Below are 27,113 nucleotides of genomic sequence, written 5' to 3'. Positions count from 1 at the left end.
CAGCGGACTATGGAATATTTGAAGTATCTCAAGTAGAACTAAGAAACGGAAGCTTCGATTTTCCTTTGTTTATGTTGAAATGTAAATAGCCACATGTTGGGTAGCACAGTTTCAGATCCTGGGCGGGTTTTTGTTGTTGTTGTTGTTGTTGTTGTCTTTTTAGGGCCACACCCACAGCATATGGAGGTTCCCAGGCTAGGGTCCAATTGGAGCTGTAGCTGTCGGCCGCAGCCACAGCCACGTGGGATCCCAGCCTCGGCTGAGACCTACACCACAGCTCACAGCAATGCCAGATCCTTAACCCACTGAGCGAGGCCAGGGATCAAACCCGCGTCCTCATGGACGCTGGTCAGATTCGTCCACTGAGGCGTGACAGGAACTCCCCAGATCCTGTTTTTCCTTGCCTCTCTGCCTCAGTTATCTTCTGTGACGAAAATGGCCTTCCGTCTTCCTCACCCGCCTGTGCACCTCGACACCTCAACTCAGTGACACCCAAGGACTTTCCTGGACCTACGTTTTCTTCCTTATGTTCCTTCTAAGGTCTGGCCCATGATTTTACTGGAAAACAAACTTTACTTAGCTGTACTTATCTATCTGTTTTCTGCCCTGGAAGAAAGTTGACCCCTGTGCCTACTGTGGAGCCTGGCACATAATACTGAGCATTTTTTACATGCTTGAATAAATGGAATTGGGTGAGTGTAGTGAGGCGGACAGATAAAACTGATCCCTTTTACATAAGCTAAGAAATTACATAAGCTAAATGTGTTCCTTGTATTATTATTATTATTATTAGGTAGGGTAAGTTGAAACATTTGAGAACAGTTATTACTGTTGTCCTCAGATGGGGCAAATTTAAACACTTTAGAAATACAATAGAGAAGATCCTCTAGCTGGTCAGCAGCTCTCACCTTTATGCAAACATGGTCGAGATCCAAGAGACGGAAAAAGCAATGTATATTCTTAGTTAGTTAACCTGCACCCCTCTGGTATTTGCAATACCCCTAACCCTAGGAATTACATAGCCTTAGTACTCAGGATGCTGTGGCCAGATCAGATTTGGCCCACGTCGTAGTGTACACAGATGCAAACATATGCCACTGATTGCAAAAAAATTAAATTTAGTTACTGTTTGGACGAGGAAGCCTAAGCCGCGATTCACTTATTTCAGAATTGACTGCATTGTGACGGTTCAGCCATCTGTCCCACATGTGACATGTTCAGCCTACATAGACTTTGTGGTGGCATTGATATGGGCCAGCCGTGTCGGCCAAAGCGAATGCAAATGTTTAGTGTTCACAAACAGAAATTGGTTTAGAGGTAGCTGCTCTTTTTCCCACTCCCTCCTTCGGTCCCTCCCGGCCCGCCCCAGAGTCTCAGGCTTTGGAAAATACAAGCGAGGCCAGCGGAGGAGGAGGCGTGTGATGGCTCAGCTCTAACTTCCTTCTTGCAAGGGAAGCTCGCCGGGTCAGGGTCAATCCCTCTCAAACCTCCTCCTCTGACTTTGAAGACAGAGCACCACCCTCTCCATCTCCGAAGCCGGCAGTGGCCCTTGTTGTTTTCACGCACTGAAAATAAAGTGTTCACATGAGCTCATTTACTGAGAGTGGAGTTGGCAGTCTTATCAGGAGCGGAGAAAGGCGCCCTGAAGATGAAAAGCCCTCGCAGTGACAGAAGTCTTTATTACTTTGGGCAGTAATGGAATGCGGTGTACACAGGGTAAAGTGACGGCTACCTGGAGCATTTAGGGAAAACTAGAGCAGTAAATGTGGTTTATGTTGTTCCTCATCTGACTTTCTCAGGGAGCCAGTTGACCCCAGGGATGGGGCTTGTACAGGTTTGAAGCAATGTAAGAACTGCGTTCTTCTCCAGAGAAAACGGAGTGGCGGGTAATCCCTGATTGCTCTGTGAATTGGCTTGGGGGCCGCAAGCGTCAAAATAATGCATATGAAACGTGGCAATAAGCCCTTGTCTTTCTCCCCACACTGCGAAAACAGCTAACTTGCTACGGAATTTTTGGTTTTAACTGTTCCACCGTGTGTCTGCCAGAATTATGCGGAAAAGAAACGCTATCGATGCTTTGTGTAATTGTTTTCATAATCTGGCGTTGCAGAAAATAAAATTGTCACTGGATCCCAAGGGCTTGGAGGCAGTTGAAGCAGAAATTCAGCATTCTAAGAAAATCCGAAGTTGGGCAAAACCCAGCCAGGAGTGCCCTTAGCTTTTTCACTGAGTCGTACCCGACTAGACAGCTAATTAGGCTCTCTCAAAATTTATTTGTCTCCAGAAATAGAAGAAAGGTGCTAAAAGCATAATAGGAATGAAATCTGCGCTGCACCCTCTTCCCAAGCAATTGACGTTTTATGCATTTGACATTTGACATTGGGTACGAGGGCTTTATTTCTTAAATTATTTGAAATTCAGCCCTCTGAAACAATTTAAACAAGTTCTTACTGTACCGGCTTCTCCATGAATTTCCAGGCTATATTTTATCAGGTGGAAAAGTAAATAAGTTCGATTATGACAGATGCTTTTGGACTCCAGCATTTGTGCCGAATCAGGGTTTCCTCTTTCTGGATGTGTCGTGATCCTGTCACTTTTGAGCTAACCTGAGTTCCTAAAGTAATGAGAGCTGAGTGCCACGAGGATGAGCGAATTTTAGACATCAAATAAGCCTTCTTGAGTAATAATATCCATCGGGGGGGGGGGGCAAAAAACATGTTTTCTCTCACTAAACTTGCTACATACTGTTTGGTGGTAATCACGTTATTTTTCTCTTTTCAACCATGCCTTTTCAAACATTTGCCTAGAAAACAATAGCCCTCTCATTTTTCTTAGAAGGAGGGGAGGTAGATTTCTCACTCTCACACAAGTACTTGCAGGATTTTTCCTAGAGGAGTTTATTGAAACATCACCTCTAGCCATAGTCTACTCTCGGCAGCACGGATTAAGTGGTTGCCTATTGTGATGTGACAGATGCTACAAATGCCCCAGGTCTCAAAATACCTTCTCTACCAAGACACTACTGAGTCCTGAAATTCTACCAATAAAGACTAATTCTTTTTGCCTTGCAATTTTTTCTTCCTTTACATGTTACGTTCAGCCTTCCTAGGAAGGAACTAGATAAAGGTCACAGAGAATTAATATTACTGATTGTCTTTTTGTGCCAGGTACAATGCTAGGCCTTTTAGAAATGCTGTTTTGCTAATTCCTCTAACTCTACAGAAGAGGAAAAAATGAGACTCAAAGGTGGTGGCAAATTGTGCAAAGATCACACAGCGAGCAAGCGTTAGAGCCGTGATTCCAGCTACGACAAGTCAGTTTTTTCCACTTCACTTTTAGGTGAACGGAATGATCACATTTCATTAGTCGGTTTCGGGATGCTGAGTGCTCAGGTCAGCTGCTGGGATGGGGGTAGAGGACCAGTCTTGGAGGGGGAGTGTGGAAGACAGTTTCTGGAGGTCTTCCTTCTTGATTGGATGGCTGGTTGCATAACAGGACCTATGGTATCACTGAGCAAATATATTTTTGTGGACATTTTGCTATCCTCAGACTATTCCTACTTGGAGCTCCTGCTGTTACCGGGATCTTTGGCCTCTCTGCAGCGCCAGGATGCAGGTTCGATCCCTGGCCCTGGCACAGTGGGTTAAAGGGTCTGACATTGCTTTAGCTACAGCATAGGTTGCAGCTTCAGCTTGGATCTGATCCCTGGCCTGGGAACTCCATATGCTGCGGGGTGGCCAGAAAAGAAACAGCAACCAAAAAACCTCCTACTTGAAAGAGTATTCAAAAGGTATAGTAATATTATTGTCCCTAAAAGGCATTAATTGGAGGATAAAAATTTGAAAAACTAAAACAATGTCTAAAGGATAGTGAAGTGTATTTGTTTTTGGGTTTTTTTTTTTTTTTTTTTTTTTGCATTTTAGAGCCACACCCGTGGCACGTGGAGGTTCCCAGGCTAGGGGTCCAATTGGAGTACAGCTGTCAGTCTACACCACAGCCACAGCAACACCAGATCTGAGCCGGTCTGCAACCTACACCACAGCTCATGGCAACGCCAAATCCTTAACCCACTGAGCGAGGCCAGGAATCGAACCCGCATCCTCATGGATCCTGGTCAGTTTTGTTAACCGCTGAGCCACAGTCGGGAGCTCCGGGAAGTGTATTTGTAATGCAGACGTGAATACTGACAATGGCTGATATGTCTCTGAAACTCTTCATCTCCTTCTGCCATTGCGTGTCTGGGAGATAATACTAGTTTTATCCCCATTTTACAAATGAACAAGCTAAGGCCCCAAAGAGATGAGGCTCACACATCGGGGAAGTGATGGAGCCAGGGTTTGACCCAGTTTCATAAATTTAAAGTCACGATGCCACCACCAGGAAGTGCTTCCTTCCACCAGTTTTAAGAAGTTTCCAGAGTTCCCGTCGTGGCGCAGTGGTTAACGAATCCGACTAGGAACCATGAGCTTGCGGGTTCGGTCCCTGCCCTTGCTCAGTGGGTTAAGGATCTGGCGTTGCCGTGAGCTGTGGTGTAGGTTGCAGACGCGGCTCGGATCCCACGTTGCTGTGGCTCTGGCGTAGGCTGGTGGCTACAGCTCCGATTAGACCCCTAGCCTGGGAAACTCCATATGCCGCGGGAGCAGCCCAAGAAATAGAAAAAAAAAAAAAAAAAAAAAGAAGTTTCCCTTGTGTGTCAGGATTTGATCTGTTGTCAACTACTGCTAAGTTTCTTTCAGTGTGAGTAGAAGAAACCCTAGAATTATTCACTGGGAATTCATTTCCGAGTTACATATAGTTACTTTTGATTTCAAATCTGTGAACTCTATTGAATGACTTTAAACAAGATAATTCTCAGACCTTATAGAAAGGTACAAAGTGGTTGGCATGTAATTATTTGGCTTTTTAGGGGGATAATTAGAATGCAGATAGGTATTTACAATTGGCCATTGTCAGCCTCCGTCTTAGTCACCGCTTGGCCTGGTTGTCATAGGTGTTCCAGATTAAAAGACAAGGTTGTGGCGTTGGGAGGGCCTGTGTCCGTGTTGGAATTGTCTTCTAATGTCTTTGAAACAATGGGTCCATATTTCCATTTAATTAAACAGTAAACTTGTGCCTCAAATATATGAAATTCACCACCAACACTAATTGATTTTGTTCATTTTCTTTTTCTTCTTCTTTCCACCTCTTTAAAAAAAAAAAATCACAGTTGACAATAAAGGACTGTCCATTTTAGTTAAAAAGCCAAGCAACAATGGAAAAGGAGATAGATGACTGCAGCCTCCCATACGTTAATTGCGACGGCATGGTGACTCTGATTCATTCAGATTGAGCAGCCTGAAAAATACCAGCTTATTTCCGTGGCAGTTCTTTGTCTAATTGATTTCTTCTCCTTCAATATAATGCTGGGATGCAGGCCGTCCCTTGTGTGTGAGGAAGGCAGCCACATGTACCGACTTTAAAGGGCTCACCTGTAATCCACACTGGGGTCCGTTGAGTCTGCCCCCATTTTCTCTTTTGTAAAATGGGAAACAGTGGGTACCCAGCTCTTAGAGTGGGTATGAGAATCAGGTGAGCTAAGGTCGGGGCAGTGCTTCTTAAGCCAGAAAGCAGCACACAAATTCCCGTGGCCTTCATGACTCTCCCTGGGTTTGATCATTTGCTGGGATGGCTCACAGAGCTCAGGAAGGAACTTTGCTTGCTGTCATTGGTTTATTATAAAGGAGACACCAGGTACAGCGAGTGGGAGGTGGGAAACAGCTTATGGCGGTAGGGGTGGGGGGTGGGGTGCGATAGGGGAGGTTCCAGACCTTTCACACCCTCCCTGGATGCCCTGTCTCCCCAGCGCCTTGATGTATTCACCAACTTGGAAGCTCTGCAAACTCTGCCCCATTGTTTGAAGTATTTCATGGAGGTTTCCATTACATAAGGGCAATCGATTAAATTATTGGCCATTGGCAGCTAATCCAGTCTGGAGCCTCCCTCCGCTCCTGGGAGGTTATGTGTAAGGGAATGAGGTTGGAAGTTCCAAGCTTTTTTTTTTTTTTTTTTTCCATGAGGAAATCCCCGGCCCCTTTCCACAGCAGCAACCCGAGCTGCAGCAGTGACAATGCCAAAGCCCCAACCTGCTGTGCCACAAGGGAATTCCAGAAGTTTCAAGCTTCTAATCAAGATTTGGTCTCTCTGACCAACAGCCCCCAACCTGAAGCTGTCTAGGGCTTCACCAAGAGTTGCCTTATTAGAACCAAAGAGTCTCCTGTCACTCTTATTTATCACTCAGACAATTCCAAGGATTTTAGGAGCTGTGTGTCAGGAATGGGGACAAAGACTCAATATCTCTCCGTGATCCTACAGTTGTTTGAGTGTCTGTATAAAAGAAACAGCGCCTTACCACATGGCAGTGATCATGTGTCAGTAGAGCTTAAGCTTTAGAAAGTCGTGTCAGCAGAAAGCAGCAGAAGCTTTGGGAGACAATCGAAGGAACATGTACCGTCACCCCATCCCTAATCTCTCCCTAAGAATCTGGTTGGGACACTGTCTTGTGGCCTGTATGCTCTTGGGTAAAATGCACTTGGGTTTTTATTTCTCCTGTTACTCTTCCATATGCCCTAATGACATATCCAACAACAGTGTATCTATTTAAAGGCTTGAACTCACAGAAGAAACTTCAGTCTTGGATTTTCACCATTAGAACCAATTCTTCTTCCCTCTGCTTTCATCCCCCTCCCCCTCAAAAAAAATCTATAACAGAATCTTTAGCCCAGAAAACATATCAGTGATTTTGTGAGAGAAACACAGTTTCATGCGGTGTCAGATTGCAGGAGTCCTTCTTGCTTTATTCCATCAGAGAGGAAAGAAGCCCGTTTGAACTCCTTTTTGTACATTATCCAAATTCTTTTCCCCTTTCACATACACGGCATCCAGACCAGTGGGGACGGTACGGTTCCTTAAGTTCATAACCATCAGTGTACTTAAAAGTAGAGTGATATTTCAAGTGAGAACTTTTTTTGGAATTTAACAAAAAAAATAACAAAAATAATAAAATTAATCCAGGCACATACCATGGACCTTAGAACTGTTGCCAGCATGGAGATATATGGTTTTTTTAGAAGATGCAAGGCTATTAAAATTCCTATAGTTTAACTGTGTTAGTATTTATTCCTTTGACTCTGATCTACTCTCTTCTTTTTACAGTGTGTGAAAGAAAATGCAAAATGTTACAACCCAAACACTAGAGATTACCTTTAAACACACACACATACACACACACACACAGCAGTATAATAGGATATAATAGTTTCCTTTTTGATGAAACTATTTATGATGCATTATGACATAATCATTTATTAGTCATACTATTATATAATTATAATGCTATTATATATAATACCTTTAGAAGGATTGGGCTTAGACAAGAACCTGTGATTCTGAATATACTTTCATCAGGGTTGATTAAAATTATTTTGAAGAATATGCATTCACACTGTTCTTTTTTTAATATATATATAATCTTTTTTTTTTTTTTTTTTTTTTTGTCTTTTCTAGGGCTGCACCCGCAGCATATGGAGGTTCCAGGCTAGGGTCCACCGGCCTACGCCAAAGCCACAGCAACTTGGGATCTGAGCCATGTCTGCGACCTTCACCACAGCTCAGGGCAACGCCTGATCCCTGACCCACTGATGGAGGCCAGGGATCAAACCTGCAACCTCATGGTTCCTAGTCAGGTTCGTTAACCACTGAGCCACGATGGGAACTCCGACACTGTTCTTAAGATATTTAGTTTTATCATAACTTCTAGTAATATTGCCATGTGTTCCTTAAGTTAATATTTGTAATTCTTTAATTTTACTATCTCCATTCTTTTTGCTAAACTTGTATGAGTCCCGCTTCTTCATGATTTGTTCTCCCTTGGTTTACATGGCACAGTGGTCACCCATTTCCCCCTCCTACTTTTGAAATCATCCATTCTTAGTTTCCATCTCTGGTTTCACTTATTTCTTCTCTGTTCTCTGTATAAGTAGTTTGCAAGATTGGTCATTCTATATTCTGAAAAGCAAATCCACACTTACAGTTTCACGTGTCTGTATTGTGGCTCAAGTTTACAACACCAGTTGTGTTGTTCTTACTTGAACTTGAGTTTGGGCTGAGATAGCTTCTGTTTCCCCAAATCACCTCACACTTGACTAACATAACACCATGCTTCTTAACTTTGTTTAAAAACCGATTCCCGCTTCCCATTTCCCCGTTTTGGCTGGAAGCCCTGATTTCCTTTCCTTCGGGATCTGCATTTTGGCTCTTCTGGCGACTCCACCATCCCTCCCCCTCCTACATACTCAGTTGTGAGCCTTGGTAATGATAATACATTTCATGCCCTGTAGATTCCTGCCTTTCTCCTTGTTCCCCTGGGCCTCCCCAAGCCCTTAGAGAAGGAGCCAGTAGATACTCAGAGTGCTTGTTTGGGGGGTGAAGGGAGGGGGACGTCAATATGTAAATCACCTGCTTTTCTTTCTTTTTCTAGTTCTTATTTTTCAAAAAAAAGTTTCTTAGAGTTTTGGAAAACGGATATGTGTGTGTGTGTGTGTACACAGACGCTGTAGTATAAAGAGCACTTGGAGTGAGAAAGAAAGGTCCAAGATCTTGATTGCAATGGTGCTTACGAATTGGAAGTCCAATTCCAAGTCTACGAATTGGAACTATGAATCCTGTGCTTAGAGCACTGAGGTGGGAGCTAAATGAGATGGTCTTTGTGAAAGTGCTTTGTGGACATTGCGGATTCACTTGGGTGTTTTTACTTACTGTATTCCAGAGTCTTTGAGGTAGAGTTGATTCATAGAGTTAAAATGTCTGGAATATAAGGTATTCAGTTTATAGTTATTTATGTTTATTTTAAATAAGGCAGTGCCTGGTTAAACCATAGTAATATATCTGTTAATAGAAATGACCAGATTGCCTGTTTTTTGTTTTTGTTGTTTGATCTAGTACTTCCTACTCTCAGGTCTTCATCTATGCAAAGGTTATAGAAAAAACAATAGCCCAAGAAGAGGCGAGAGATAACAGCAGTGTTGTTTGCAAGTTTGCCAAACTCAGAGTAGTGATTTCACATTCTAAAATCCCTAATGATTAATAGACACCCATCAAATTAAACCATTAGGTTGAAACTAAAGGTGAAATCACAGGTATAATCCACGTATGTTTTGATACTTGTGCAAATGAATTGATGATTGAGCATTAGCCAGGGGTGCAGAGGAACCCGTGGAAAGGTAGCACATACACAAAGACCGACAGGAGTTTGCACAGCTGTCTACAATACATTTTGTATTCATTTCATATTTATACTGTTGCCGCTAAAACAGGATTTTACTCTATTCAGAGCCCGTGCAGTTTTGAAAGATGTTCAATGTAAAATTAGGATTAATGGCTCAATGTAACCTTTCTAGATAGAGTCCTGCTTAGGAAATGGACACACCTCAGCAATAACATACTGCTTGCATGAACACTAATTATCATGTATTATGTTCCTAGCAAGCCTGCAGGCTGTCCCTGCTTTAAAAGGGTTTATTACTAAGGGGACACTGCGCCTTTTTCTTGCTCCACAATGGTTTCCTTGCAGATTCCTTTTCTTTTGTCTCTTTCCAAATAGTTGTATTCAAAAATAGGAATTCTTTTTTAAAACTCTGAACATATATGCTTTAGTAAGAGCAGGAAGGGAGGGAAGCCTTCTCTAGTGACAGTTATTGCCCTTATTTTTTTATTTATTCATTTTTGGGTTAATTTAGTCTGGCTAAAATTACATACATATTCATGTTTCTTAATAAGAACAAAGCTTTACTCTTGGTTATTTTCCATAAATTTATCCTCATAAGCAATTTGATCGACATGTACCTTAACTATTAGAATGAAAGTCCGCAGTGAATCCACGGAACTTGGCTTCAGATCTATAATTCATTAACTCCTTCCCCAAAGGCCCAAATGCTTCTTTATCAGCTTACAATAAAATTGCTCCTGTTTTTTCTTTAAAAAAAATTCAGAGTGGGAACATTGCAGTGGAGGTGGAGATTGTCTAACTATTACTAAATGCACTAGAGTTTCTGAATGTAATTGCATCTTGATTCCAATCATTGATCTGAAACAAAATTATGGATTGTGGCATTTGTTAGAATCTTTCAAAAAGTGGTTTTCTTTTTCCAAATTCCATGGAATGTATGTCTAATTTTACATATATATTTTACTCGCATTGCTAGTTTACTATATAAATGAAATTTATAATAACTAAAACACATTGAAGTATAAATAATATGCTACTGTTTATTGTAGCATATTATTTATACTTAAGTATGTTCAATTATCATGTAGGTATTAGTGAGATAGCAGGTATGGAGGTTGTAAGGAGGATAAAATGTCTTAAGTGTAACGGTAATGCCAATAAAAGAAGGTTTTAGAAAGCCAAAAGTTACTTAGACAAGAGCTTTTTTCCCTGGATAAGCAGAAGAGTTCTATTTTTTTTTTTTCCACTTAATAGTTGTATCATTATTAGGCATTCTGTTTTAAAAATAATTAACACATCTCTTTAATGGCCAAAGTTGATGTCTCTTTTAACTCTGCCATTGTTTGCTCAAAAAGAAAATATTGATCATTGGTGTTCAAAATCATAGCTATTTCATCTGTGGCAAACATACCTTTAGAAGTTCTTGTTTTCAAATATTTTAAAAGCAGTTTTTATTCCAGAATCTTCAAAGAATTTGCTAAAATGTTTTTGTTAAAGAAGCTTAAATTCCACATTTCGTATAATGTTACTTAATGGAATTTCTTGGAAAAAGTAAAATTTTTTTTTACATATAAAAGAGCTTTATTTGTGTGTGTGTTTTCATTGGCTTCGGTCATTGAGGTTGATAAATTTTATATAATTGGTCCTATATTTCTCTTTATGTTGTGTTAGCTAGTAGCAGCATGTTATGGTGATACTTTTAAAATTATGCACAACTGTTCACAAACATCTACTTTGACGTTATTTGAAAGGATTAACATCCCACTTTGGAAAGGTGTTTTGGTTTTGTTTTTCTCAAAGATCAGATTTCCTCCTCCATTTTTTCAGTGAATATTTTAGAATACATTTACTCTTTTTTCTCTGTGCTTAACTCCTTGATTTCAAGAAAATTTACAGTTTTGTATTCCAAATTCAGATCTGTCCACCTTATTCTCTTAAATAGGCAACATATGATTCAGATTTAGAGATAGCAAAATGTTTGGTGTAACCCTGTGCCAAAGACTTCACATGAAAATTCAGAACACATTAGCAGTTTACTAAATGTGGTGATATAGATTTACAGAGTCAATGCCATATTTTTAATTTTCCCAGCTTCAAGTGCATCTCAATCTTAAAAACGAAAATCTGGGAGTTCCCGTCGTGGCTCAGCAGTTAGCGAACCCGACTAGCATCCATGAGGATGTGGGTTCCATCCCTGGCCTCTCTCAGTGGGTTAAGGATCCGGCGTTGGCATGAGTTGTGGTGTAGGTTGCAAATGTGGCTCCGATCCTGCATTGCTGTGGCTGTGGTGTAGGCGGGCATCTACAGCTCCAATTGGACCCTTAGCCTGGGAACCTCTATCTGCCGAGGTGCGGTCCTAAAAAGACAAAAAAGAAAAAAGAAAAAAAGAAAAAGAAAATCCATAGTAAGCGCCAGAGAAACATAGAAACTATCATGCAGTGTTTTCTATAGATGATTTCCTTTTATCTTCCTACCAGGCCCCTTCCCTATCTTATTTAACTTTTTAAATTCATCTCAGTTTGGGTCTGAATACATGTTGATGGATGAATGCACTCTGACTTTATTAGAACCAATAATTAAAATAATTTCCATTATTTCTGTTTTCATTGTGGTTAGCAGTGAACATTGGCTGACTATGTTTGGCACCACCACGAGATCTTTCAGTTACTTAACATACAAACGGTCTCAAGGCCACTCCATCGCATGGAATCATCAGCAATAAAAACACATCATGTTATGGAGGGCTCTGCAGGGAATTACTGAGCTGGGCTCTATTTTTTCCCCCTTTAATACGAAACCATACTTTTCATACTTTCCTTGATTTCATAAGTAGCAAGTAAAAGACTTATGGAGTAAAATGTAGCAGTGATGTAAACATTTTTTCAAAATGTTTAACAAATGCAAATTTGTAAACATGGATGGAAATTTACTTGAAACCTGTGAAATCATTTGAATAGTGGCTGTGCAAGAAATGCTCAGTAGAGCTACTGATGGGTGTGTGTTTTTCCCATTTCTAACATGTTTTTAACAACGAAATAACATTGATTTATAAAAGTGTAATTCATTTTAGAAGGATCTGATCAGTCCTCAATATATATGTATACACACGCACGTATAAATACATGACATGTATGTATATGTGTATATATGAATATATATATAAAATTACATTGGATGACCAGGTGAGAGATGTAAGGAAGAATGAGAAGAGTGACTTTTCTATATTCCCTGCCCCACAAAAAGTCACATAAACTCTTGGCTTTCTTGATGATCTCCCTTAGGACATGGTTAAAGATCTGAGGAAACTAAGATAGATGAGTATCCAAAACCTTTTTTTGAAACCTAAGTGTTGTCCTTTTTTCCATTCTCAGCATTGTGGTGGAGATGTTATGAGGCCATTAAAGTATGTTCCTGGGCTGCTTCTATGGCCCCCCTGGCTGCACTTTGCTGACCTGTGATGTCATGACTTGGGTTCAGTTTTGCGGGCTTCCATCCCTTGGCCACTGGAGACGCTGAGAGCTGAGAGGGCAGCCAGGAGGCCCCTGTAGATGGGGGGGTTGGGGAGGGGTTGTCTCATATTGCTCATCAGCATTTTTCTTGACTGACTAGGAAACTACGATGGCAACTTCTAAGGGATTCCTCTAGTTCTCTTCACGGCACCCAAGATGAGAAGCTTGTAAAAGTGACTTCCTGAAATACACAGAGTTAGAAGAATCCCTTACCTCTCTGTCAGAGGCCCACGCTGCCTGACTGGTTTGGAATCGATGGGAATGATGCAATAAGCATGTAGATCAGCAGGGGGACACATCTGGCTTTCCTCTGTTACAAGCAAGGTTACGTTTTTACAGTCCTGGCTTCAGTGATACGTGGGTCCAGGACTTACCGCTGCCTGTCCTGTCCAGTGTGTCACGGCCTGTTTAAAGACTCAGACCATGTAGTATGTTATTTGACACGTGGGAAGTTCTTCATAATGCAGTCGCATATTCTTAAACAGTTAATGGAAGTCATTTTACCGCCTTCACAGGTTTTATTTTTGAAAAGCTCAAGGATCTTTTCAAATTAAGTTTCTTTCTCTTTCTTTTCTCTCGCAGTATCTTTGATAGTAACACTGTTTTGATCCTCTCCCATCCAGACCCACCTCCTCCAGCTTTCAGGAGCATCTTCTGGTCCTTTGCGGTCCATGGTCCACTTACCCAAAGACAGCACTGTTTAAACGGATTCCTCCTAGGATGCTGCCAAAAAGCACTCAGCATCACCTTAGGCTTTTGCCGCTTCAAAGACCCTCTCTTCCATATAACGCAAGAAATTGGGGGAGAAAGGGCCTGGGCCAAAAGAAGAGTGATTCTTTGTCAGTTACTTCTCAGTAGTGGTTAATCTGGTATAATCTTGGTGACAGTTGCAACACACCAGTTGTGTCACCAGGATGGCCTTACAGGTTCCAACAGATTTCACTAGACAGAAAGATGTTCCTTCTGAAAGATATTTGGTAAACATAACGGATGAATTTAAAGAAAGCCTTTGCTGTCATTTACTATAAACAGCAGTGGAGACTTGTGCTTATTTAGCAAGATTCTGTACAAGGGCTTATGTGGATCAGACCACGTCAGCATTCCGAACTGACAGATACTATGTGTGGGCCTAGACGATTAATTTCTTACCCTTGCTTGAAATGATTTCTAAAGAGAAGCCTTATATGTTATACATTATTACACCTACAATCCCACTAAATATCATTTTAATTTTATTTTGTATTAAAGTATGATTGATTTACAATGTATTAGTTTCAGATGTAGAGCAGTGACTCAGTTTATGTATATATGTATGTGTGTGTATATTACATATATATGTATATACAGTATATATATACAGTATATATATACTTTTTCAGATTATTTTCCCTTGTAGGTTATTACAAAATATTGAGCCTAGTTTCCTGTGCTATAAAGTAGGTCTTTGTTGGTTATCTATTTTATATATAGTGCTATATTGTATATGTGTGTGTGTGTGTGTGTGTATAAATCCCAAACTCCTAATTTAACCCTCCTCTGCTCTCCCTTTGGTGATCATAAGCTCCACAAGCCTGTTTCGTGTGTCAGTGGATAATAGCATTTTAGAATTAGAATTTCAACATATAGCCTATAGACCAACTTAAGCAGTTAGGCAATTGTTATGCTCATATATAATAAAGGCCTAAATAAAATTAAAGACTAATATCTGAATAGCTACCAACTTACCAAATGGTCAGTTTAACCAGCCGGTGTCGGACTTGGCTTCTACTAGGGACTCCTACCAGTTGGCCCTTGTGTAAAGGAGCATAGACGAAGGCTCTCAGCGGACAGCCTGAGGCCCCCGGTTAGGTACAGGAATGTGTGGGCACCCACACATCAGGTGCTTTCATGTAAAGACCCAGATGGCTGACTTCTTCTGGAGCTGGGAACTCTGATAGCCTGGCCTCTGGTTCAAGTGTGCGCACCCCTCCCACGGGCGGCAGGATCACGTGGGCACCGGGAGGGTCTGTGTGCGAGCAGGCAGGCACCCTCTGGCTCATCACAGCACTCCTCCTCCTCTGCGTAGACACACAGTCCGTTCACGTATTCACATTATATTCGTAGTTCCTGCAGTTGTTTGACTTTGCCACTCCCAAAATAACTATCGATATAAACTCACATACCTGGGGTTTTCTTTGGATGAACAATTTTGCAAATAACTAATTCTCCTAAAATCATTTGGCCAGCCACATCCTTATCAAGGAGTAAAGAAACTGAACACTGCATGATTGGTTTAGAATTTATGTGTATTTATCTACTTCTCAGTCTTTCTATTTATGTATGTATGTGCATATATACATTATGTATATGCTACAATTTCTGATTGAAAGGTAACTTTAGATGTTGAATGGAAACATGACCCACTGTGGCATATTTATGGCCACTGATCCTATTTAACCAAATGCCTTTTTATTTTTAAACTCCAGATGGAATTCCGTTAAGGAACAGATAGGCACCTAGGTCCTCATTGGTTGTTTTCAAAATATCCATTTTAGGCCGTGTTCTCCTTTCCTTAGCATAATTAGTCTCTGTGTCATAAAATGCCCACAAATCTGAAGCTATTTATCGTTTGCTATCCTTCAGTCTCCGCAGAGATGTGCAACAGGCATTGATCTTTTCCTAATGCAGTAATCAGCTAGAAGCATTTTTCAAACACGGCACTTTATTTGCTGTATTATTGTCAAGAACAAAAGGAAATGCATTTGGCCAAGGTCAGTGTGAGGGGAACGCTCAGGCCTGTGCCAGAAAGCCTTCTGCTCTTCTGGTTCATTAATGCTGTCCATTTGGCTCTGGTTTTCCTGATTTAAGATATGAAGTATGTTGATGCTTCGAACTGCCAAGGCGTTGTTGTGCTCTGAATCTGCGGGTCAGTTCCATCTTTTTAAGTACATCATTTCATTCAGAGAATCTTAGAACTGGAAGAGAGCTTAACACGTGGTCACTCTCATTCATCTGCTTCCAGGCAGGAGAGCAATAAAAATGTCTCAGAAAGAGAATGGTTTTCTTCATTTGTCACATTTCCCAAGGATAGGGACCTCGGTCTTTCTTGCTCAATATTGAGTATCTAAATATAATTATCATGAGTAAATTTTTCCTCATCTCTCTCTGAGGTTTTCCCAGCAAATCAAATGTCATTTCCTCTCATATTGCCAGGATAAATATTAAAAAAAAATCAGGGGTTCCTGTTGTGGCTCAGTGGTTAATGAATCTGACTAGAGCCATGGGGTTGCAGGTTCGATCCCTGGCCTCGCTCAGTGGGTTAAGGATCTGGTGTTGCCGTGAGCTGTGCTGTAGGTCGCAGACGCGGCTCAGATGTGGTGTTGCTGTGGCTGTGGTGTAGGCCAGTGGCTACAGCTCCAATTGGACCACTAGCCCGGGAACCTCCATATGCCGCTGGTGCGACCCTAGAAAAGGCAAAAAACAAAACAAAACAAAAAACAAACAAAAAATCAAATGCGGATGTCCTGCCTTTCAGCAACTCCCTTTTTCCAGTGCTTCATATTTTGTTGTCCTCCAGTGTTCTATAGCTTTCTAAAGTGACGATACTGATACGTTAAGAAAGACATCCTAGATAAGAATGGCTGGGACAAAATTAAGAAGAGGTTCATATCTTTCTATGTATACATTCCAGATTTCGGAATATCAAAAGAAAAACAAACAAGCAAGTGAAAAAAAAAAAAACGGACTAGTACATGGCTATAAAGCACATTGTAAATGTATTTATTAATATGTTTACTCAGCATTTTTGAGTGTCTACTATGTGACAGGCATGTGACATACTGCCTGGGCAATGACAAAACAACACGCAATTAATATATACATTAAAGAGTTCTCCTGCGCCCCGGCAGGTTAGGATCCGGCGTTGCCATCACAGCAGTTTGGGTCGCCACTGTGGTGCACGTTTGATCCTTGGCCTGGGAACTTCCATATTCCATCTGTGTGGCCAGAAAAAAAGTATACATTAAAATCATTTGGCTATATTTTGATCCTTTGAAGCTGTTTCAGTTAGGGTGTCATTTCTCAACATACCATTGCACTGTTTTGGTGGAATTAAGAATATGCATGATAAATAAAATATTTTGAAGTTTGAGTTGAACCCAGATTATGTTTCAAAAATATAAGAGAGCCTGTTGAGAGGACAGAGTGAGAAAATGTGGTTTGGTATACTGCACGGGGATTTTCATCTGAAATCCTGTCCTCTTCTATATGAGGCAGTGACACTTAGAGGCTTACTGCCTGCATCTAGCCTTGAGCTGCCTTGTGGCTGGAAACATGGGTTTTTTGTTTTTGTTTTGTTTTGTTTTGTTTTTTTATTAAAGTATAGTTGATTTACAGTGTTATGCCAATTTCTGCTGTATAGCAAAGTAACCCAGTCCTTCATATATATATATATATTTTTTTTTTTTCCTTTCCTATATTATCTTCCATCATGGTCTATCCCAAGACACTGAATATAGTTCCCTGTGCTATACAGTAGGACCTCATTGCTTATCTATTCTAAATGTCATAGTTTGCATCCACTAACCCCAAACTCCCCGTCGCATCCCACTCCCTCCCCCTTCCCCTTGGCAACAAGTCTGTTTTCTGTGTCTGTAGTCTGTTTCTGTTTTGTAGATAGTTTCATTTTGCCATATTTTAGATTCCACATATAAGTGACCATATGGTGTTTGTCTTTCTCTTTCTGACTTACTTCACTTAATATGACAATCTCTAGTGCGTCCCTGTTGCTGCAAACGGCATTGTTTCATTCTTTTTTATGGCTGAGTAGTGCTCCATTTATATATATAATGCGCCACGGCATTATACAATTTCATATATATACCTACATACACCCCACCCCCCCACATCTTTATCCGTTCATCTGTTGATGGACCTTTAGGTTCTTTCCATGACTCAGCTGTTGTGAATAGTGCTGCTATGAACATAGGGGTGCGTGGATCTTTTTCAATTACAGTTTTATCTGCATGTTTTGTTTCCTTGGCACCTTTAGGGTTTAAAGATCCCTCCTGCCTTGTGGACCATTTTGAATATCCTGGCAGTAACCCCCCAAGTAACCCCTCCTCTGACGGCCAAACCCGGTGAACTCTTTCAGGAGATGCATGACTGGTGCCCATAAAGGCTTTCCTCAGCCAAGACTCACTGTACTTGACATCTGAAATGTCATTTCTGTATGTTTTCACACACGCTCCACACCTTCTAATTTAAGGATAAAAGTACAGCCTATGGACTAGACACTACCACAGCACTTTAAAGGTACAATTTTCTTATTGGCCTCAGACTCTGCACTTTCTTCATTGTTATTTTTCCTCGACAGAAAATCTTGATACGTTTCTGTTTACTTCCAGTAACTCTCCCTCCAAGTCTTTAACATTATATATCAATTGAGCATGAATCTAGAGTAGCTCCTATCAACACCTAGGTCCTCAGCATCATAGTATAAAAACGTCATTGACTCTTTGGCTTAAAAACTAGACTTTTTTTTTTTTAAAGTCTTTTCCTATGCATATTATCTACAGCAATTCAAACTGAATTTTTTAGGCATCTTGCTGAAACCAGGGAGAAAGAAGATTCTGAAAATATTCAAGAGATCAAGGATGATAAATGGACATTAATTGTACCAGAAATATGACTCATTTAGTGTGTCCATTATTGATCGTCTTTTCATATTGGTCTTTATTTAATTGTGGTGCATATGTCATTTGTGTACAAGTGCTTTTTTATCATCACTGCCACTCATGATTATTCTACCCCAGTTTTTCTCACGAGGTCTTAAATTCCTCAACAGTCTAATTTGTCAGCTTTACAGGAGGGGAAGTGGGTTTTACTTGTCTGGAAAACATGTTCCCAGTAGCCCTGCGCTCTTGTGGATGGCCCAGGGCGTGAGGCAGCTGGGGGCGAGTTCTGAGTTGGCCATGCCGTCCTCTCCACGTCTGCCTGTCTGCAAGGCTCAGACCACGCTCTCCTACTTTCTCTTGCCTTTCTTTTCTTTTTCTCCATTAGCTTTCCTCACAAATATTTAACAGCGCAGTTGGCAGATGAATGGGGGTTAGTGAGGGTGTATAAAGTTGGGTGAGAAGGCAATGGAAACCATTGCATTTTCTTTATTTCATGTTGGACCTTGAATTAATCCATCGCAGAATCTCTCTAATTTTCTCTCTCTCTTTGTCTTTTTTTTTTTTTTTTTTTAAACTTCCTTCCTTTCTCTTGTTTTAGTCCATTTGGGTTGCTGTACCAGAATACCATAGGCTGAGTGGCTTATAAACAAGAGAAATTTGTTTCTCGGAGTTCTGTAGACTGAGAAGTCCAAGATCCTGGCACAATCAGATCCAGGGTTTGGTGAGGGCTTCCCGCTCATAGATAGCCTTCTTTTCCTCTCCGCACAGGTGTAAAGGGCCACAGAGCTCTCTGGGAACTTTCTTGTAAGGGCACTGATTCCGTCATAAGGGCCGCACCTTCATGACCTAATCACCTCCCAAAGGCCCCACCTCCACAGACTGTCACTTTGGGGTTCAGTTTCAACGTATGAATTTGGGGGAGACACAAGTATTCAGCCCCCAGCACTTTTTGCTGACTCCCCTCCCCTGGGCTCCTCTGCACTGACTCTAACACAGGGACGAGGGCCTCATTCCAGCCACTTGAATACCAGCTTAATTTCATATTTAATTCATTCTTACAGGGTACTGAGTTTTGCATAAATATTCTTTGTGCTTCTGCTTACACAGAGAGTCCCCACGGGGTGCTGTGCATTGTTATTACGATTATTAGTGTATTAAACTCTCCGCTGCCAGTGTCACAAGAAGTAAGAAATAAGTGTCACAGTGTCACAAGAAGTAAGAAATAAGCATCACAGTGTCACAAGAAAATTTCTCACCGGCATGAGATTTGAGCATGTGTACATTAATATTATATTAACATTTGATCTCTTTTCCACTGATATTTTTCTCCTACATATTTTATGTTTGGGTATAATTTTTTTTTTTACTGTTACCCAGACGTATGTCTATTTTATTTTATTTCTAAATCATTTTACATTCTTTTTTAAAATATTCTTTTCCATGATGGTTTCTCACAAGATATTGAATATAGTTCACTGTTCTATACAGTAGGACCTTGTTGTGTCTCCTTCCCGTATGTAATAGCTTTACATCTGCTACCCCCAACCTCCCACTCCATCACTCCCCAACCCCACTTCCCCCTGGGCAACCCTAAGTCTGTTCACTATGGATGTATGTTCCTTGTGCTAGACTTACTTGATTTCCGGTCTCATCTTTGCCAAATCATAATCAGCAGAAAAATATTATTAAACACCATGTCTCACTTTGTTATCTTAGAATTGGCTCTCGGAATTTCTGCTTGAGTTTGGTGATGCCGGGGCTTGAAGTCTCCTCCTAAAGTCACTTTAAGCTTCTCTTGTGAGTTTCATAAACTCTACCTTGGCTGCCCATATGATCTAGAATCCCAAAGGCTGAAACCAAACGACCTCCAGGCTCACCACCATCTTTCTCTGTCATCTGTTTTCTTTTATTCCCCCCCCCCAAAAGCTATATTCTCTTTGAAACCCACGTCTGGTGTTTCGGTCATTAAACCCCACTGTACTCCTCTCCAGTAAATGAAACACAGCGACTATGGCTCTCAACCCAGCAACTTGTAAACCAGCTTGGTTGATTTCATATTTAATTCATTTTTACAGGGCATTGAATTTTGCATAAATAATATTTGTGCTTCTGTTTACAGAGCATCCCCATGGGGTGCTGTGTACCGTTATTACTGTTATTATTGTGTTAAACTTATTGCTGCCAGTGTCACATTTAATTGTGAATTAGTAGAATCACTTTTCCTGATGTTGATGTGCAACCACATTTCATGTCTTTGCCTGCTAATTCATGACTGTATTCACATGAGAAGCCAGTGCTGAAAAGGATGAAGGCAAGAGTCACCGGCATTAAAGAGCAACAAGGCAAAATAGAGTTTAGATAGGTTTAAGTCACAGCAGTAGCTCTGTCAATAGTTTATGAGATTTTTAACAGACAGAAACAGAAAGGGAAGATTTTCTTTCTTTCTTTCTCTCTCTCTCTCTCTTTTTTTAAGGCAGTCTCTATGTTTAGCAAATGCAGGCCAAGCATGTTCTCTCTCTCTCTCTCTCTCTCTCTCTGACATCAAGCAAAGTAAGAAATAGTGCCTTTTGAATAGGAGATTTCCTTTAATTACATTGGGGAAGTGATAATGGTGGGTATTGCATGTTTAATGTAATGTTCTGGATGTCCCTTTTTCTTTTCTTTTCTTTTTTTTTTCCCCTTCACAGCTACCTCATCTTGAGCAGAAATAAAAGGTTCAAGGCTTGTCAGCATCAGTTTATAGATAGCTGTTTAAAAATAATGAGATATTGGGTATTGTAAGGCTCACGGCCGTCTTGCCAGACTCATTTATTTCTATTCACCTTTTGTCAGAATTGCAGACAGAAGACATTCAATTAAAACTTGTCACCTGTTGCAGATGACCTAATTTGTACTTGTATGTGTCATAGATTAGGGCTCCATGCTTCAGATGAAGCAGCTTGACCCCTGGTGGAACAAAATATTTTCCCTGCAAAATATTTTGTCAACTCGGGCTCTTTCAAATTTCTATCATTTCGATTTCAGCTCCCATCAAGATTATACATTTAGCACCCATGCCTCTGAAACAGCCAAGAGCAGTGAATCACACCATGAAAAAAAATAGAAGAAGAAGAAGAAGGAGCGACTTCTTCATGGTTCTGTCCTATGCAAAGAAATTTACAAATGTATTTTGGATGCAGCTTGAATCTGAAATGCAGGGAAGCCTTTGTAATTTCCTATGCAAGCCTCACATGTTTAATAGTCCAGATAGCTATCAGGAGACCAAAACGAAAGACTTCCCCTTGCTAATTGTTAATTCATCTGTAGAGCAAGGAAGCTTTAATGTGAGTCATGGCTTTTATCTCTTTTAGTGACTGAGGACTCAGTTAAAAAAAAAAAAAAAAGCCGGCCTAATGGATATGCATTTTCTCTCTGTGTGTGATTTTGCCTTTTATTTCAGTGGATCTTGTAGTGTTTCCACATGCAACCAAGCAATTTCCAAAGTTCATGAATTGTTGTCATGATATTCCAGCAAAAATAAATGTACATTGGTCAGGGGTGGTGAAAAGCCACCCCCTGAGTCTCCTTCTAAGTAGTAAAACGCAACCAGAATGTTGATTTGCCTCCATGACCTGGGCAGAGCAGCCTTGACTTGTTTCAGCGACCTTTTAAGGAGGAGCAAGGAGCCAGGAGATGAAGATCTCTGGGTCCCTGCCTCGATAGGAAGCAGAGTGACGGAATCTTTTTATCATTTTTGGTTTATCCACAGTCTCGAGCCTTGTGGAGTCACGGATGCACAATGCCCCGCCCTTCGGTGGAGTCAGAGTGCTCATTTATCCCCTGCTGGCCCATCACCGAGCCGCTCTCTTGACACGCACCCCTCAGGATGCACGTACCGTCTACCGCAATAATTGGGTTTTATCTGCCTGGGCTCCTGCTTTTAGAGTATATACCAAATGCTCCTTTCCAAAAATAGATTTTGATGACAGAGAAGCTGTATAAACATAGTGCTTAAGATTGTGGTTTCTGCCTGCGTGGTCCCCAGCTGCCACTCCTGGCTGACCCCTTCCCAGTTCCAGTTTTCTCCTTCGTAAAGTGGGATCCTAATAGCACCTGCCTCCTGGGATTGCTCTAAGGAGTAAATGCGTTAATGTGGTTAAGGTATGTAAAACAGTTAGCCCTTGGCCTTGACGGAAGAAGCTCTCCCTAACCAATGGCTGTTTTGGTTGATTCCAAGGCAGTTCACACGGTGACGGAGACCGTGAAGACAGAGCTTGGTTGGGAGAGGCAGCTGTGAGGACTCCAGGGTCTGCTGAGATGGAAGAGAGGGACTCAGACGTGGCACTGTGTGTAACAGTAGTCACTATCCAATGTGAGAAGGAGCATGGGGAGTTGAGGAGATAACTAGGGGCTGGCATCACTTACTGTCTCTCATGATCCCCAAGAATTTAACATGAGTAGCTTCTCCCTGCAGGAGCCGCATCATTGTACAAATACAGTTCACTCATGACTTTACAGAGGAGCCTATAAACATGGACAGCTACCCTGGCTGTCTGGACCCGGTCCCAAAGGAGAATCCCCTTTGGTGACAAGAAGGCTGCCGTTGAAACTCCCGCCCCGTGTCTTGATACTGCTGACCTGCCTTTGCTTCCTTTCCTGCAGCCCCTCCAAGGGATTTTCTCTGCCTTCCGTTCTAATGGGTCCCTCACCGAAATCTCAGAATTCAAGGGTGCTTCAAGGGGCTTCTCCTCCTGGGTGGAGGGAGCCAGACAGATCCCCCTTGGCCCAGCCTCTTCACCTTGATGCTTCAGAGTGTTGGCTTGCTCAATAAGTCCCATTTGACAACTTTAAAGAGTACAGCTGTTGATTTAGTAGTCATTCAATTCACTCATTTTTGAGAAAAGAAATCACTGTGTTGTTTGAAGTTTATTATTCCTTTCATGTGCCTATCCACATCTTTTTTTTGAGATTTATTTTTTATGGTAGTTGATTTACAACGTTCTTTCTATTTCTGCTGTACAGCAAAGTGACCCAGTTATACATAATACACACACACACACACATGCACGCATGCACGCACGCATTCTTTTTCTCATGTTACCTTGTACATGTTCTATCACAAGTGATCAGATATAGTTCCCTGTGCTGTACAGGGACCCATTGCTAATCCTTTCTCCTTCTCAGGTGGGCCCGGGGTCTCTGTAAGTAATGTTTTTGGCAAAGCTTAGCTTGGGAACAACATTTTCAAAGCTTTGTCTTTACTGTCAGCAAAGGAGGCCAGGGTAGCCTTGTGTATTCTCTGAAGGGAAAGGGAGATCTTTCCTCATCCTATGAAACGCCTCTGACTTTGTGCTATTAAAAATATGAAAAAATACTTTGGACTTTGGACTGTATAATATTGCAAACATTTGCATTTGGGCAGAAAATGTGGACTTAAAATGAGCTGACCTAAGAAGGCCTCGTGCTGAACTGTTTCACTTCTTTTGGCGTTTATTTGCCTCACAGCGTATTTTTTTTGCTTTCTTGCCCTGTTCTTGCTTTCTCAATTTTGTACATTCTGACAGTGTATAAGATTTGTAATTCCCTCGTGGCAATCCAGGCACATGCAGTATTTGAAAGAAGAAGCCATGAGAGACATTCTCTCTGAGAGGTAATGCCAACCATTAAAATCGTTTATTTAAAAAAAAAAAAAAAAAAAAAAAAGTAACGGCAGCCTCTACATGAATAGAAAATCCAGCTGCCTTCATTAACTTCCGCTCCTGTCAAACCCCGAACATGGTGAGTGTCTTTATTTCCTGGGAGGAATCTTATTTTTAAACTTTTTCAAAACTAGTTGACAGGGCGAAGTCCAAACAGAAATTGTTTGTATTTAAGATTGTAAAGATGTAGCGAGGCAGCAGGCTTTGTCACCGTCAGTGGAAATGTCTGGATTAGGTTGATGTTTGTTTATGGCAAATCTGGATTTTCCAGGTCCTGTTTGTAAATGTTGTTGTTTTTCTTTGTTTGTCTATGCTGAAATAGTTAGTTTGAGACTTTAAAATGAATTGCCCTAGGTTAAATTGGATAGGGGTCCTATCTCAACTTTGTATTGTGTTTAGCGCTCGGCTCCAGGGAAGCATGCTTCTTTTGGATAGAATTTGGGTTAGTTTCCATATCTATTCTAAAATAATCTCTAGGAGTTCCGATCATGGCTCAGTGGCTAATGAATCTGACTAGAATCCATGAGGACACAGGTTCGATACCTGGCCTCGCTCCGTGGGTTAAGGATCCGGCGTTGGCGTGATCTACGATGTAGGCTGGCGGCTGTAGCTCCGATTGGATGCCGAGCCTGGGAGCCTCCATATGCCGTGGGTGCAGCCCTAAAAATTAAAAAATAAGTAAATAAATAAATAATCTCTTAATGGTCTTACTAGTGACAGAGATGAGCAGTAAATCGAATGGGACACCAAATAGTTCTGTAACCACTTAGACATCAAATAGTCTCATTATTTGTCTTTTATCCTTTCCCCGTTATCTTTACCATCCATCTCACCTCAAATCTGTGTACCTACAGAACTGAGGCAGGGTAGACTGTTCATCTCCACAGGGAGAGATTTTCAGGAAGTGGTCATGATGCAAAATACATTTCAGGAAAATAATAGAGCAATATTTCAACAAAACCATGATACAATAACAATTTCCTTGGCATTTTAAACTTTATAAAATAATTTAATAATGCATTTGTATAATGTCCAAGTATATTTGTGTGCTATATTGATATAATATTGGATCATTACAGCAAAACATCAGGAAGAATATTGTCTTCTTTTTTTTTTTGGCTTTTTTTTTGGCCACGCCTTATGGCACGAGAAAGTTCCCAGGTCGGGGATCCAACCTGAGCCGCAGCAGTGACCTGAGTCCCTAACCACTAAGCCACCAGGGAACTCCAGAGAGGACATTGCCTTCACAGCCATCTTATATTGAGAAAACCAAGTAGGTTAAGGAACTCAACAGAATTTACAGAGCTTGTTAAGGAAAGAGCCAGAGAGAAAACCCAGCCATTCTGATGTGCAATCTATGTATTTTTTACATGTTCTTCATATAATATTTAGGAATCGAGTGTTATGTTTTTATAGCTGGGAACACTAAAAGGGGACTCTTCAATATTTTCACGAAAATCGTGATTTCAGACAGTAGATGAAGCTTATAAAATTATTCTTATTTGGTGTGTTATTATCTTTCCTTGTTTCTCTGAATGCTCTTCATGTTTTTCTGTTTGTTTATTTTGTTTTGTTTTGTTTTTGTCTTTTTTTGCCATTTTCTTGGGCCGCTCCCGTGGCATATGGAAGTTCCCAGGCTAGGGGCTGAATTGGAGCTGTAGCCGCCGGCCTACACCACAGCCACAGCAACGTGGGATCCTAGCCATGCCTGTGACCTACACTACAGTTCACGGCAACACCAGATCCTTAACCCACTGAGCAAGGCCAGGGATTGAACCCGCAACCTCATGGTTCCTACTCGGATTCGTTAACCACTGAGCCACGATGGGAACTCCTGCTCTTCATGTTTTTAATGCTACCTATTTTTTATCTCAAAGCATCACTTGGAAGTATTCCTACTATTGAGAAATTGTGGCTTAAATCTGTACCTAGGCTCGTGCAGTGGAGGTAGAATCTTTATTCATTGTGTTTGATTTACAGAATTTTCAGTTAAACTTCGTAGCATTGCATTTTGGCTAAATTCTTCTGTTCTTTGCAGTCTTCTTTTTATCTCTATGAAATTAGCACCTTTACAGGAAGATGTGTAATATCCCACTTGTACAGTTTGTTTTCCATCCACTTAAAATTATGAGAGGTACTTGTCATTCTGATGTTGGATTTCTCCTCATCCTGGTGGTTTAACTGTACTGATATCTTTAATTTTTGAAACATATTTTTCTGGAAAAACTTTAAAAATAGAAACATACTGAAAATAGACTTCTTGATATCTGTTTAGTATCAGAACCTTTAAAATAACTTTACTAAAATGTAAGTTTGTGTATTATTATAACTCAGATGAATAAACCTGTTTATTTTCAAAGATGTGCAAATAAAAAGGCTAGGTCTTCATGTTAGAAGACATATTTGGGACCGATTTAAATTTTAGACCTATATCACTTGTATATAGTTGTGTTATATGATTGTCCCGGGGGGGGGGGGGATGGGAAACTAATTTTGCTGAGTGTGTTTTGTTTTGGTTTTCTTTTTCTTGCTTTTTATTTTTTTATTTTTATTTTTTTTAGGTCTACCCCGAGGCATATGGAGGTTCTCAGGCTAGGGGTCCAGTTGGAGCTGTAGCTGCCAGCCTACACCACAGCCACAGCAACGCAGGATCCGAGCCACATCTGCAACCTACACCACAGCTCACGGCAATGCTGGATCCTTAACCCACTGAGCAAGGCCAGGGATCAAACCCGCAACCTCACCGTTACTAGTCGGATTCGTTTCTGCCGTGCCACAACGGGGCCACAACAGGAATTCCTAATTGTGTTTTTCCTTCAACAGAATTGAATAAATTGGAGAATCATTTTTGTATGATGTGGAAGTAGTTGCAAATTATTACTAGCATTTGGGTTCCAACATTTCACTGCGTATGAAGTTAGCTAAACTAAACCATCATCATCATTTCACAAGATGCATAAAAAGATTTTTCCATATTTTACAAAGAGGTTAAAGCAGTAGAAATATATTT

The 27,113-nt window shown here is 40.9% G+C and overlaps 1 protein-coding gene across 26 annotated transcripts in view; it reads left to right on the top strand.

The window, feature by feature from the left end:
• The window catches only part of ESRRG (estrogen related receptor gamma), a 660,805-nt gene that overhangs the window by 559,881 nt on the left and 73,811 nt on the right, over positions 1-27,113 (top strand). The window contains exon 1 of one of the 26 annotated variants that reach the window (XM_013980019.2): positions 23,625-24,182. The exons of the other annotated variants lie outside the window; for them this stretch is intronic. The gene's annotated coding sequence lies outside the window, so the exon portion shown is untranslated. Of the gene's footprint in view, positions 1-23,624; positions 24,183-27,113 lie in introns of those variants that run through there. 26 annotated transcript variants of the gene reach the window in all.

The sequence above is a fragment of the Sus scrofa genome, chromosome 10 (genome assembly GCF_000003025.6).
Source record: "Sus scrofa isolate TJ Tabasco breed Duroc chromosome 10, Sscrofa11.1, whole genome shotgun sequence".
Taxonomy (NCBI): domain Eukaryota; kingdom Metazoa; phylum Chordata; class Mammalia; order Artiodactyla; family Suidae; genus Sus; species Sus scrofa.
Note: the sequence above shows the minus strand (reverse complement) of the source record. Positions and strands in the feature narration are given on the sequence as shown.